A 14,010-nucleotide genomic window follows, 5' to 3' on the forward strand; every position below is an offset into this window, starting at 1 on the left:
AAAAGAAAGTAATCAACAGCCCCCAAAACATACAGACAGGGCCAACCCTGCCCAAAAAATCAATAAATAAATAAATACAGAAATTATCTGGTTGATCCTGCCAGGAAAAAAAATAAATACAGAAAGCATCTGGTTGACTCTGCCAGGAAAAAAATGCAGTAAATATCTGGTTGGCCCTGCCAGGAAAAAAAAAAACTAAGAACTTAATTAATTAACTAATCAATCAATCAATCAATCAATCAATTAATTAATTAATCTTTTTGGTGGGAGGGGTTAATTTACAAATAGCCTACCATGGCTTGTTTCACCTTAAAGTTTGGTTCTGATTCAATTTTCACTTTTTTTAAGAGTCCTCCATCTCTCGATCTCTCCCTCGCAACTTAACTATATCCAGTTAAAGCGTGGGAAGAGAATGTGAGACTAAAAGTACTAGTCAGCAGCCGTGTTACGTATTCATATTACCTGACAGGTTGCTGACTTAACAGTCCCGATGGCTTCCTATTTCTTGCAGTTAAAACTACAATGACTTCTGGGCATCTTCACTGATGCCTGCAGTCTTCTCAACCCAGAATGTTTTAAAAACAGTCTGGCAACAAAAACATATATTTTTTTAATTGTAACTCGAGTACACATGCATGCTGCTCTGAGTTCCAGGTCGCATTGCATCTTCAGCTTTACACACTATCTTGCAGTTCAAACTGTTACTAGTGTGTAAAAAATAGCAATTAAACTTAAACAGCTACCCCTGAGTCTTACCACAAAAATACAGGGCAATAAGCGAAAAGAAGGGAAGAAATCAAATGCCATCACAGAAGTATCAAACAGAGAGAACTATAAAGCAGTTAAGACAAGAAGTGTCACTGTTAGAAGGAGTATAGAAGAGGGAACAGCTCAACAAAAATACTTAGAAAGATAAATGTGATAAAAGCAATGTGCAGGATCTACTGTACAGTATTGCAAACAATAAACTAAAGATATCAGCACAGGCAGAAAACATGCAGATAAATATATAAAGGAAAAGTACAGAATAAGCAATTCATTGATGACCCAAAAAAATGTATAGAGAATTGGGAAACAAAGCAAAAGGAACAGTAACACCACTAAACAAAGCACAGACACATTTTGGAGAAATCGTTTGCTTGAGAAATATATCAGTCTAAACATCACTCCTCGGGGTTTGCGGATAGAAAAACTGCCAGCGGCACCTTTCACTGAGGAAGAAACAGATTTGTTTAATGAATGGAAACAAGTGTCGCTTTCCTGTACTATTGGTTGGCTTAATATTTTGGTTAAGCGCAACCAACGAACTCATGAGAAAATCAAGAATGAGATAATGGTATTACAGGAAAGTTTGGTAGCTGAATTAGACTATGGAACCCAAATGTCAGTTATAAATGAAAAAATAAATAAATTGGAAACAGATATTGTACAGTGCAAAAGAAACAAATTAGTTCGTGATCTCAAAGATTACGAAACCGGTGTTTTGTTTAACTGGCAATGCGAGCCCACGCGTAAGGCACGTAACAGGTCAAGGGGCAGAACCTGGAGTAGCAGTTTCAAGCGGAGAGGACTATCAGCATCATCGGCATCTTCTGTGGAGGGCAACATTACCAAAAATGTTTCTTTTGCTGAAGCAGCAACGGTTAACAGGACCTCTAATCAAGAGGTCACTATGGGAACTGGTGGCTCTAATAGTGAAAGCATGAACTTTCAAAACGACGACCCTAACAGGGGAAGAAACGGGAGGAATGGAAGGAAGGGGAGAAACAGATTTAAATGAAGGTTCGTCGATAATGACTGTTAACAAACTTTCCTTGCATTGTGTTAATTTGTCTAATTTAACACTAAATCATGAGATGTTAAATATTTTATGTAGAGGAAGTAAGTTTGTTCCAACGTTTTTCCCGTCATTAGCTGACATTTACTTTGAGGTTAAATGCTTTATTAGGAAGCTTTTACTCAGAGTTTACTTTTCCAGAAGGGAGAAACCAAATATGTCCATTCCTACTGTTAATGAAGAATTGGTTTCGTCCAGTGACTCAGAAATAGATGAAAATTTATTTAACTTGTCTATTTACAACTATGAGTTTGAACTGGATGAAATTGATAGTAATAATGATCTATCCATTGTTGAAAATGTTGAGAATGTTAATTTTTTGACTGGTTATGGTAGATTAATGTTACCGGAACTTAAAAATGTTAACACCTTTATGCCTCATATTTCTGTGCCTGCTGTTTCCACCTTTCAAAAAATTCTTTTGAGAGAAATTGAAACATCGTTTAAAGATTTTTGTAAAAGAAAAAAATGTTTCAATTTGAATAGAAATGAATGGCAGGCTTTAAAAGATTTAAAAAAACTCAAGAATGAGTATATTTTCAAACCTGCCGATAAAGGTGGAAATTGGGTTATAATGGATAGAGTTAAATACTGTAACATGGTGAATAGATTGTTGTTGAATTCTGAAGAGTATAAGAAACTTGACAGTGACCCTACTTTGTCATTTAATGATGAGCTGTTATTCTAATTGGAAAAAGGTGAGCGCTTGGGTTTTTTCATGCATGCTGATGTTAAAAAGTTATACATTCAAAAACCAGTAACACCTATTTTGTATGCATTACCTAAAATCCACAAAAATTTGGAAGAACCTCCAGGTAGACCTATTATATCTGGAATAGGTTCTTTTTTGGAAAGTGTTAATTTGTTTTTGGATTTTCAATTAAAGACTTATTTACATAAGGTAACAGCTCACATTAGGAATACACAGGATCTAATTAATAATATCTTGAATCTTAACTGGAGTTATGACTATTATTGGGTCACTGTCAATGTCAAGTCCTTATATACTAACATTAATACTAAATGGGGCTTGGAATCTATACAAAACATGATGGGAGAAGGACCTAGAACGAGTTTTCTCATTAGTTTTGTTTAACTCACAGTTATTTTCTTTTTGGTAATGAATACTATTTGCAAGTGAAAGGCACCGCAATGGGTGCAGCATATGCACCATCCTATGCTATCATTTATATGGATTATTTTGAGAAGAAATTCATTTATTCTATGGATTTTTTTAAGAACAAAGTAGTCCTGTATAAGCGCTTTATAGATGATCTCATTTTCATTTGTAAGGGGGATATATCTGAGTTTTTAGATTTTTTTGAAGTACTTAACAACAATGAACATAATTTACAATTTTCGTATGAGACCAATAGAAATGAGATTAATTTTCTCGATCTTACTTTATTTGAGAAGGAGAGTAAAATTCAATTTAGACCATTTAGGAAGGAAACTTCGGTAAATATGTTCTTACATGCTACAAGCATGCACCCCCCGCATTTAGTAAATGCCCTACCATATGGGGAATTTAAAAGAATTCGGGATCATACTAGTGCAAAGGAAGATATAGATGAAGAATTACATTTAGTGTTCATGAGACTATTGGAAAGAGGATATGAATATAATCAATTATTAAAATGCAGGGATAGTGTGATTAATAACATAAGGTTGGTACATAATAGAGGTAATACCATGACATATTCTGATAAAAGAGAAATTAATGCAAAGAATAATGTTGAGAAATTGTTTTTTGTAACTAAATTCTCCCCTTTCTCTGATACATTAGTCTCATTAGTTAGAAAATTTTGGTATTTAATTTGTGAAGATGATAACATAGGTGAGTTATTTCCTAATCATGTTAATTTTTCATTTAAAAGGGGAAAAATCTTAGAGAAATTCTAAATAACAATCTTTTACACCATGTTGGATCCACTTCAGTTAGGGTGGGCACTTTTGCATGTGGTTCATGCAGTGTATGTAGTAGGGTTATTAACATTGAATTTATTAATAACATACATCATATACCCAAACATTTCTTTAATTGTAAGTCTACCAGTGTAGTATATATATTAGGTTGCTCATGCAAGGACATTTGGTATATAGGACAAACAAAAAAGAATGATAAAAATCAGAATTTTAGAGCATTTAAAGGACATAAGAAATCTAAATTCCTTCAGTCCTGTTGCCAAGCATTTTATGGATGCTCATGATGGTTGTAGTGATAGTTTGAGATTCTGTATATTGGGAAAACCTTCTGTCTTTAGGGGAGATGATGTAGTAGGTAGAATTAGAAACAAGGATGATACTTAAATTTAATACATTGAAACCATTTGGTCTTAATCAGGAGCTGGGCCTTTAATAATGTATGGGGGTATATTTTTGTACATATATATCTATTCATTAGTGTTTAGGGGATGATGTTTAAAGTACATCTTTCATAGAGTGATTTATTTAATAATTATTAGTATGGAATTAACTCTTTATATATACATACAAAAAAACTTTTTTACATGTGTATATTTTTACTTTAGGATATATTTTTATATATATGTATTAAATAAGTTTATTTTTCATATATGTCCTATAATATATCTGTTATACATTTTTTACATGTATGTGTTGTACAGTTAAATTATGAATGCATAACATGGTTTAAACAGTTAAAACAGATTAGATAAGTAAATGTCCAATTTTATACAAAGGTCACTTTAAATTTTGAAGTATAATTGAATCAATGTACTAATTAGTTAAATAGTGAAATAGTATAAAATTAGTTCATTTTGAATGTTGAATTGTGATCCTTTGAAGGCGAATTGCCGAGGTACCAGATCGTTGATGGAATAAAAGAACCTTGGTGGAATATTGACTGTTGGTGTGTTTTGGACATTTTGGAGAAATATCTATGAAGACCCTGTGGAACATAAAAATGTTGAATGGATAGCAGAAGTAAATGAAGCAGTAAGAAATTTAGATGTACAGGATATGAAAACGGATAAAGAAGCAAAATTAAGAAAAATTCCTGAATGGAAAACCCTAGGCCCAGATGCTGTACCTAACTTCTGACTAAAAGTACTAACATCTTTACATGGAGATTTAGCTCTAAGTAAGAACTACTTATATGTGCACCCCAAACAGTCACCAACCTGGTTAACAACCAGAAAAATTATACTCCTCCTAAAGTGTGAACCTGCAAGCTATCCTAAAAACTGGGTCTATATTATAATAGCGAAAATCCCTTTAAGCGAATACGAAAACACTGACATGTATTGCGCGAACCGCGAATATGCCGAATGTACTAAACCGCAAAATACAAAAAGTCGAATCCCCATAGTCGGCCAACTCCACCTCCCTCTACATACTGCCTACCCAAACAAAATAAATAAACCACATGCATACACTAACCAAAACCCTGCTTATAACCCTAAAGTAAAGCACCAAAACCCTACGTCTAACCCTACACTAAACCTTACAGACATTACTATCTATGCACTTACTTTAACCCGCACCCTAACCCTAAGGTCCGTAACTATCGCACACTTACCCTACAGCGATATACCAAAACAGAACAAATAATCCACACACATACATTTAATAAAACCCTAATTCTAACCCTACACTAAACCTTACATACATTTCCTATCTATACACTTACCTTAACCCGCACCCTAACCCTAAGGTCCATAACTATCGCACATTTACCTTATGAAGCTGTACCACAGACGGGCCAACCATGACACTTCGACTTTTTGAATTTTGCGGTTTAGTACGTTTGGCATAATCGCGGTTCGCGCAATACGTGTTGGTCTTTTCACATTTGCTTAAAAGGATTTTTGCTAATATAATATAGACCCCTAAAAACTATAGACCAAAAACTTGCTTTCCAGCAATGTATAAACTATTTATTGGAACTGAAACCAACAGAGTTTATAGTCATTTAGAAGAAAACTCAACCATGGCAATTGAACAAAAGGGTAGCAAAGGAATGTTATATGAAACAAAGGATCATTTCTTGTTAAAGTCATAATGGGGAATTGTAAAAAGGGGAATATTCTAAGTACAGCATGGATAGATTACAAAAAAGCATTTGACAGTATCCCACATTCCTGTGTAAAACCAGATACAGTGGTGCACGAAAAGAAGACAAAAGTAGCATTGAGCATTGAAATTGCTATACCCAGTGAATACAGTGACTTATGTACAGAGAGATACAAAGTGATAAAATACCAGGATTTGTTGGCAGAAATGAGGGCAATGTTGAAGAAGGATCCCAGACAGTTCCAATAGTATTAGGAGCAATGGATCTCATAAAAAAGAATGTTCAGTCTTATTTAGATATCCTACCAATACAAGTAACTCCATATAAATTGCAGACAGAGACAGCTCTGAGCAAATTGTAGGTGGTGTGAAAACAACTTTTGGCTAACATCAAAATTTGAAGCAACACTCATTTCACAAACTTTAATCATACTTTGACTTAGGAATGGGGTCCATTCTTGTCATGGTATTAGAAACCTTAATGACTTGGAGAAAATGAACCGAAAAAAAATGGAAGTCTGGTCAAAGGAATGAGGAAGAGGTGATCAAAACTGTGGATCCAGACAATAGGATGGGCTTCAGATTGAAGAGTGCAGAGGGAGTTAGAAGTTGGTAGAGTCAAGTGTCAGCTAATATCTGAGGATTGAACTGTGAGTGTCCAGCAGAAGAGGGCTGGAAGGACTGAAACAGGTACATTTGCAGTGAAAATTTTGGAATGGGAAATTAGCAACAGTAAGGCTGATAAGAAAAGGAATGAAATAATGGTTAAAAGGACACCAGCCCAGGCTGTGATGAAAGTGATTTAGAGAAGGAGCAGAGTGCACTGAGTCCTGACTGTTTCTGGTTGGACAGTAAGTGTCTGTGCTTAATGTTCCTGATTGGTCTGGTTGCTTTTCAAGGCATCTACCAGGAAAAGGCTACAACAAGCCTACAGACCCTTGCATCATCTGAGACAAGACTGTGGATCACCAAATAGGCTGTTGCCTGCTTCTTATCTTGAGACGGGTGCTAATGTTTTGCTTCTGGTGAGAGAAGAAGCAAAAGAGCATTGTATCTCTGCAGAGTGAAGCAAACCAGCCAGACAGCCGCCATTCATGTGACTCCTCACTTTTTATCATTTTTGACAAGCTAATTCTTTGTTTTCAGTAAGCACTGCATGATTTGTTTCTAAATTCAGAATATCTCCCTAAATACTTCATACTTCATCCCTAAATGTTCAGGGTTATGTATTAGTTTCCCCTCAAGTGTTTGGCAGGGCTCTGTACAGACTCAGGCACCTTGAGTGACATTTTTCCTGTAAAACATTATTGAAATTTCTCCAATACCTAGTTGCACACAGGACAACTAGTTTGCAGTGACAAGCGCTGTCCTCATAATTGCAAACTGGATACTCCTGTCATTGATCGATATTCAATATTCTCACTCTGTCTAATCAATAAAATAGGGTCTGTTGCCATGGTTATGAACCTTCCCACTGTCTCCGTTACCATCTTGGTGGATATGGGCATTCTGAGGCAATGTAGAAATTGCCTCATGTTTACTGACAACCAGTTAATTCTCAAACAAACTGATATGGTATATGAGAGATGTATTTACACAATGTCACTGGAGGTAAAGCTCTTACATAAAAGTACTCCTAATGTCAGTAAGGTTGTCAGTAGTACACACGCTGCATCCATCACACACAATTCAAAGCAGACATATCAACCCACATATGCTGAGGCACTTAAATGTAACCTTCCTAAACCACAAAGACCTTCTAGACAAAATACACATAACAAATACCCTCAGCAGCCCCAAATGCACTCTTTCAAAACAACACCCACATCAACACATAGAGCTGCATCTCACAGAGCCTCTACCTCTAAGCCCATAAGGCAAGCCACTACACAATCCAACATTCTACTCATTGGACTCCATCGTGAGACACACTGATGTCCCTCTCACCAGGCTGAGTAAGGAGAAAGTCACGGTCAGTTGCTTATCAGTGGCTAGGATCTGCCACACTATGCATGCACTCAGGTCTGTGGACCACAAGTACCGATATAGCTCAGTCATAGTCCATGCAGGAGCAAATGATCTGAGGTGTACTTCCCTAGACTATATGAAGAGAGACATCATGGATCTCTTGGAATATGTGTCTCAGGCTGGAATGAGAATAGCATTGAGCAGCATTTTACCTTCTCCAAGGATGATGCCACAATACGAACAAAAGATGATTGACTAATAATTGGCTTAGTTTCAGGTGTCATTCTAAGGGGGTGCAATATTTGTCAGCATGGAAGGAGATGGTCAACAGACCACGCTGCTTTTCCAGGGATGGTCTGCACTTCTTCCCTCTAGGCTTTTAGGCTTTTGAATATTATCTAAAACACTGTCTTCCCCATAGTGCCTTTTTAGGTAATACCAAACTGGAAGTACTTCTAACATAGCAAATCAAAACCAAGAAAATCTAAAGGTATTAAAGGTATTACTGCTCAATGCTAGGGGTCTAAACAAAACACTCTACTCCCTAGAAGCTCTCTTCACCTTAGAGAATGCTGACATCTGTGCGGTCGCTGAGACATGGTTTAAAGCCACATAGAAGACACCAACAGTGCAAGGTTATAATGCCTTCCACACATTTAGTCCAGCTACTTCACAGGCAGGGACTAAAGGTATAAGTATCTGTATTTACATAAAAAATAAATATACTTCAAGGCTGGTCAAACATGGCAATGCACTTGATCTGCCCCATGCTCAAATCACCATAGGCAAAATCCAATACCACTTCCTTGCATGCTATAGGTCCCCCTCTATGACCCCAGAAACCCATACCATGTACTTAAACTTGTTAGAAACACTAACCATCCAACCCAATACCATATCCATGGATGACTTTAATCACCCCACTATTAACTAGGAATCCTATACAACACCAAATGTACAGGTACAGAGGTTCCTGGATTTTGTAAACACAAACTCCCTGTACCAGATAGTCAATACACTGACTAGGGGTGCAACCATACTGGATCTGGTCCTCACTAATATGGGAGAGTGGTGCACACCCCCTATTGTAATGTCTTCCCTGGTAAGGTCAGATGACAAAATGGTCTCCTTTGAAATAAATAAAAGACTGGACCCCCAGCTAAACCCAGAATATTCAGGAACTACTCTAAGGCTAACCTCCTGCTATTAAGTGATAACCTAGCAAAATTTAAAGTCCCCATAAACCCTGAGAACACTGCTGCCTATGCAGAACTGTTCACAGAAACTCTGTACAAGCATGTTAATAGCTGCACAGAGGCAGCTGTACCCACCATGAAGAAGTACATAACTAACTCAAAAAACAAGCCACCCTGGTGGAATCACAAAATTAATAGGCTGTATAACAGAAGGAAGAAAATCATGGCAATAATTAGGAAGTGCAGCACCCGGCAGGATAAAAGCACTATTATCAAACTAAGCAAACAACTCAGATGACAAATAAAGTCTACCAAAGTCAAATTTGAGGTAAGTTTGGCCTCCCAGGCAAAGGACAATCACAAAGCATTATTTAGCTATGTCCACAGCCTCAAAGGCAATACACAATTGTGTGCAGAGTTCATTGTAAATGGAGCCACCTATTCTGAGCCAGGAGATATAGCAAATCTCCTGGCTCATAAATTCACCTCCAACTTTACCCTTCTCTCCCCTCAACCTTCCCTCAGGAAATACCATCAAATATAATTCCCCCTACTATCACTGGGGAATAGGTCCTTAATGTTCTCTCCTAGAACACTGTATCAATGGGCCCAGACAATATCCCAAGATGCCTTCTAAATAGCATGACACATGATCTATCAGGGCTTCTGGAATTACTATTTAACTGTAGCCTCCAAACAGGCTTTGTGCCCCATGAATGGAGAACAACAGTCATCCTTCTGCACAAAGGTGGGCCATCTACCGATCCTGGAAACTACCTGTACCTGTAGTGTTACTAGTCTTATATGTAATCCGAGGGAAAGAATAATTATGGAAATGATCAACAGAGAGAAATAGGACATCTCCAGACACTGTAAAACCCAGTTTGGTTTTGTCACGGACAGATTATGCCTACTCAACCTGGTGGACTTCTTTGAGAAGGTAACCAAAGCAATGGATGAGGGAAAATGATTCACAGTGCCTACCTTGACATGGCCAAGGCATTTGGCACATACCCCACTTGGGCATTGTTGACAAACTCAGGAGGTTAGATACAAACTTGTATGTCACCTGCTGGATAGCCAACTGGCTTACAGACAGGGCCCAGGAAGTTAGAGCTGGGGAGTCCACCTCTACAAAGAGACCAGTCACAAGTGGAATCCCTCAGGGATCAGTCTTTAGACCACTCTTTTTTGGCATTTACTTCTCTGAAGTCAAGGCCAATGTCAGTGGTCTCTGGCTGACTAATTTTGCAGATGATTGCAAATTAGGAGCTGTGATCGAATCCCACACTGACACAAATGTTCTCCAGGAGGGGCTGACACAGACAAACAACTGGTGTCAGAGTCATGGACCAAAACTAAATGCCACGAAATGCATAATAGTATGCTTTGGGTAGTCATCCACCCCTGGTAACTATCATATTGACAACACAACCCTTAGGGTTGATCCAGTAGTCAGGGACTTAGGGACACATATAGTAATCTAGCCTTTGACCATCACGTGTCTACAGTAGTGAGAAAATCACTGTATGTTGCACAACTTATAAACAAAGGTATGGCATCTAAGTCCAATAAAGTCATTGTTCCACTGTATTTGGCATTCATCAGACCTATTATTGAGTACAATGCCTCCTTTGGTATGCACCTAACTAGGCATATCCAACAATTGGAATGTCCACAGAGGTTTCTCACTAAAAGAATACAGGGTATAAGTAAAATTCCTATGCAGACTGCCACAAGACCCTATCCCAGAATTCTGTCTCCTATAGGCTTTTGAGGGAGATCTATGCCTGGCATACAAGGCATTGTCAGACCCCACTCTGATGGACCTCCTGCATATCCAGAAAACAAACAGCACCAGAATTACCCATTCTAAAGACTTAAACCTTGCCTGTGACATAAATAGGACCTGCTGGAGAGATAGGTATGTATCCCAGAGACTACCCTGTCTAAGGAACATGCCCACCATCCATGTGAGGCAGAGTTCCTTCCTAACCCAATTCAAGTGCAAGTTGGACAACTGGATGGGGAACAAGAAATTCATCCCTGGTTTGGCACCTATGTCTCTAATGGACACAGTTAACCTACCACTCATCAAGGGTATCAGAACTTGCCAGAGATTTTGGATGCATGGTTAGTCTTAAAAATACCCTTATGGCTGTTAGCCAAGTAAACACCTATGAACATATTTAATGCAATTGTGTTAAACATTGTACTGAACATTATTATGTTTGACTACGTGGGGAACAAATAGGAAGGCATTGTTTTTTTTCAAAGGATTAAGCTGCTGGCATTCTTTAAAATTGTTCAAAATGATATAGCTAAACTTCAGATAAAGGTCTGCATGCTGACTGTTGATGTGGATAGACAGGGTGTGCAAGTGAGACATAATTCTGAGTGAAAAAAGAGATGGAAAGAATCAGGTGTATGGGGTAGTACTTAGTGAGAAACACTGGTCTAATATGTGAGGGACAAATGAATCTGGATGATGTGGGTTGTCTCAAGTGAAAGAGCGTTACCAGTTTTGTGCATGGGGGAGTATCTATAGCTGTTTAGTATTTGCAAGGGTGCATCATCATGCATGACCAGAGAGAGTGGACCACATTAAATGTCCGCTGTCATAGTCTAACCTAGGCCTTCCAACTGTAATGAACCTTGGCATCCAATCTGGGAGAGCTGGAGACGGTCCTAAGCAGCACGTTCAACATGCACTTGCTTAGTACAAGGTAAGACTAATGAGATAGGGGGATGGGGAGATTTGTGGGTAGATAAAAGATGGGAGAAAGCAGAGGAAAGAATGAGAGAAAAAAACAGAATGCCTTAAGATTTCTTAATAGTGAATTTTCTTAGAGATGTGAAGGACTTTTCAGAAGATAAAGCAGGAAGTAGCTGATACAGCACTATTTACAGGATGTTAAGATAACCTATAAAAAAGATGGGAAGGGAACTGGAAAAAGATACAATGACAGAGAAGAAGAGGGGAGTTTGATAGTTTAAAACAAGTTAAAGTAATTGAATAGTGATGAGACTGAAATGTAACAAGAAGGATGCATAGACGGTGATAGAGATGGAAAAGGTAAAAGTAAGACCAAAATGTTTTGAAAGGTAGATGAGGAGGATCATAATATGACCAATTTTATGAAGTACGTAAGAAGACAAAACAGTAGAATGCAGAATGACATTGGTAACAGCAGACATTTTTAGCATGGCCTTATAAGCAAAGGACAGATGTTTTTGGTACAGCAGAAAAGAATGAAGGAAAATAGACTGAGAAGGAAATAAAATACACTACAAAAGAATTATTGTATACAGACTACTAAATAAATTAAATAAAGATTGTTATTATATAAGTGCAATAAGGTCCTTGTGGCTGTGCATAGAACAGATTCTACTGCAATCCCATGGACTGTTTGGAGGCACTTGTGCTTTACAATTACTGAGTGTGTGGTAATATCTATAACATGCATACCTCTAAGTGCCTTATTGTTTAAATATACTAGATTAGGAACAGGAGAAGAGAGAAAGAAATGATGCAGAAGAAAAGAACTACAAAGCTTGTAAGCATAAAGGGATTGTCAGAAGAAGTTGCAAGAAACACATGGGAAAAGAATTAGGCCATGAGAGATAAGGATGCAAGTAAATAAGGTGAGAAGAAATGGAGATTTATGGGAAATAAAAAAGTGAGGAACCTGTGATGACATGGGGCAAAAAAGGGAGTACAGCATAGTTATATGGTGAAGAATAAGAGGAAGGAATTATCTTTGGGGGTAGTGAAATTATAAGTGATTAAATTGGACTATAAAGTGAAAGAGACAGTGTTCCAATAAGCAGACACTTCAAAAGGAAGCAATAAGAAGGGAACTAGAGAGATTATATAAGAAATATAGATGAGGGAAGAACTGCAGGTAAGGAGGAAATGGAAAAGTCAGAGGCAATTATCACGGAGGAGAAAGTGACTGAGCAGCTAATAGAAGAAAGGACATAAGGTATTGGGAAGCAAGCAGTGGGTTTGCTGATGAGGTCGCTAAATTATTTATTTTATGTGGTGGGAATTAGCACTACTTACATTGCTTAAGAACTAGTCTTGTTCCAAAAGATAGATAGGAAGGATGATCCTGTAAACTACAAACTCACTGCATTACCGAATGCTGAAATGAAAATCTTAGTGAAGATTTTGGTTAATACTGGAGACAGAAGGGGTGGCTCATGCTATTGGGCTGCCAGACTGCAGCCCCCCCCCCCCAGCTTTACAAAAGAAAGAAAAAAAAGAAAAAAACAAAAGAAAAAAATAAATAAAACAACAAACGTGAGTCCTGGAACTTGCACATGCACACTCGCGTCATTTCCCGAGTCCGGACTGCTACTTAAGCAGTCCAGAGCATGTGCACAGAATCTGGACTGCTGGTGAGACAGTCTGGATTAGGAAGACAGCCTGCAACAGCAAAGATCCCCGAAGTCTATGCAGTTACAACTGCATAGACCTGAAGGGGAATGTACTGCAACATCTGTAGGTTGGAGCCTGTTCTCGCGGGAAGGACAGGACTTTGGTTCTCTCAGGGCTTTCATTTTGAAACTGGAGCAAGCTTGGTTGGCTGGAATAATGAAGCTGCAGGCTTTTGGACTGAAACTCTGCTCTGCAGGTACTTGTTTATACTAATGGAAGTGTGTGTGTGTGTGTGTGTGTGTGTGTGTGTGTGTGTGTGTGTGTGTGTGTGTGTGTGTGTGTGTGTGTGTGCGTGTAACACCCCAGTAGCTAGAAAGAAGTTAGGAAATATACCTGGTGCCTAGACTCAAACCCTGCACCTTGGGAGTAGGTAGCAAGAGCTTGAATTCCCTACCCACCACCACTTATAACATTTTTGTCTCATATTTTTGCTCTGTTCCCTCATAAAATCTGTGTTTTTTCTGGATTTTGAATTCACTAAATAATGGACAGGCATTTGAATTTCAGACTTCATATTCTTCAGGAAGTAC

The sequence above is a fragment of the Protopterus annectens genome, chromosome 1.part0 (genome assembly GCF_019279795.1).
Source record: "Protopterus annectens isolate FY-2018-M chromosome 1.part0, PAN1.0, whole genome shotgun sequence".
NCBI classification, from domain to species: domain Eukaryota; kingdom Metazoa; phylum Chordata; order Ceratodontiformes; family Protopteridae; genus Protopterus; species Protopterus annectens.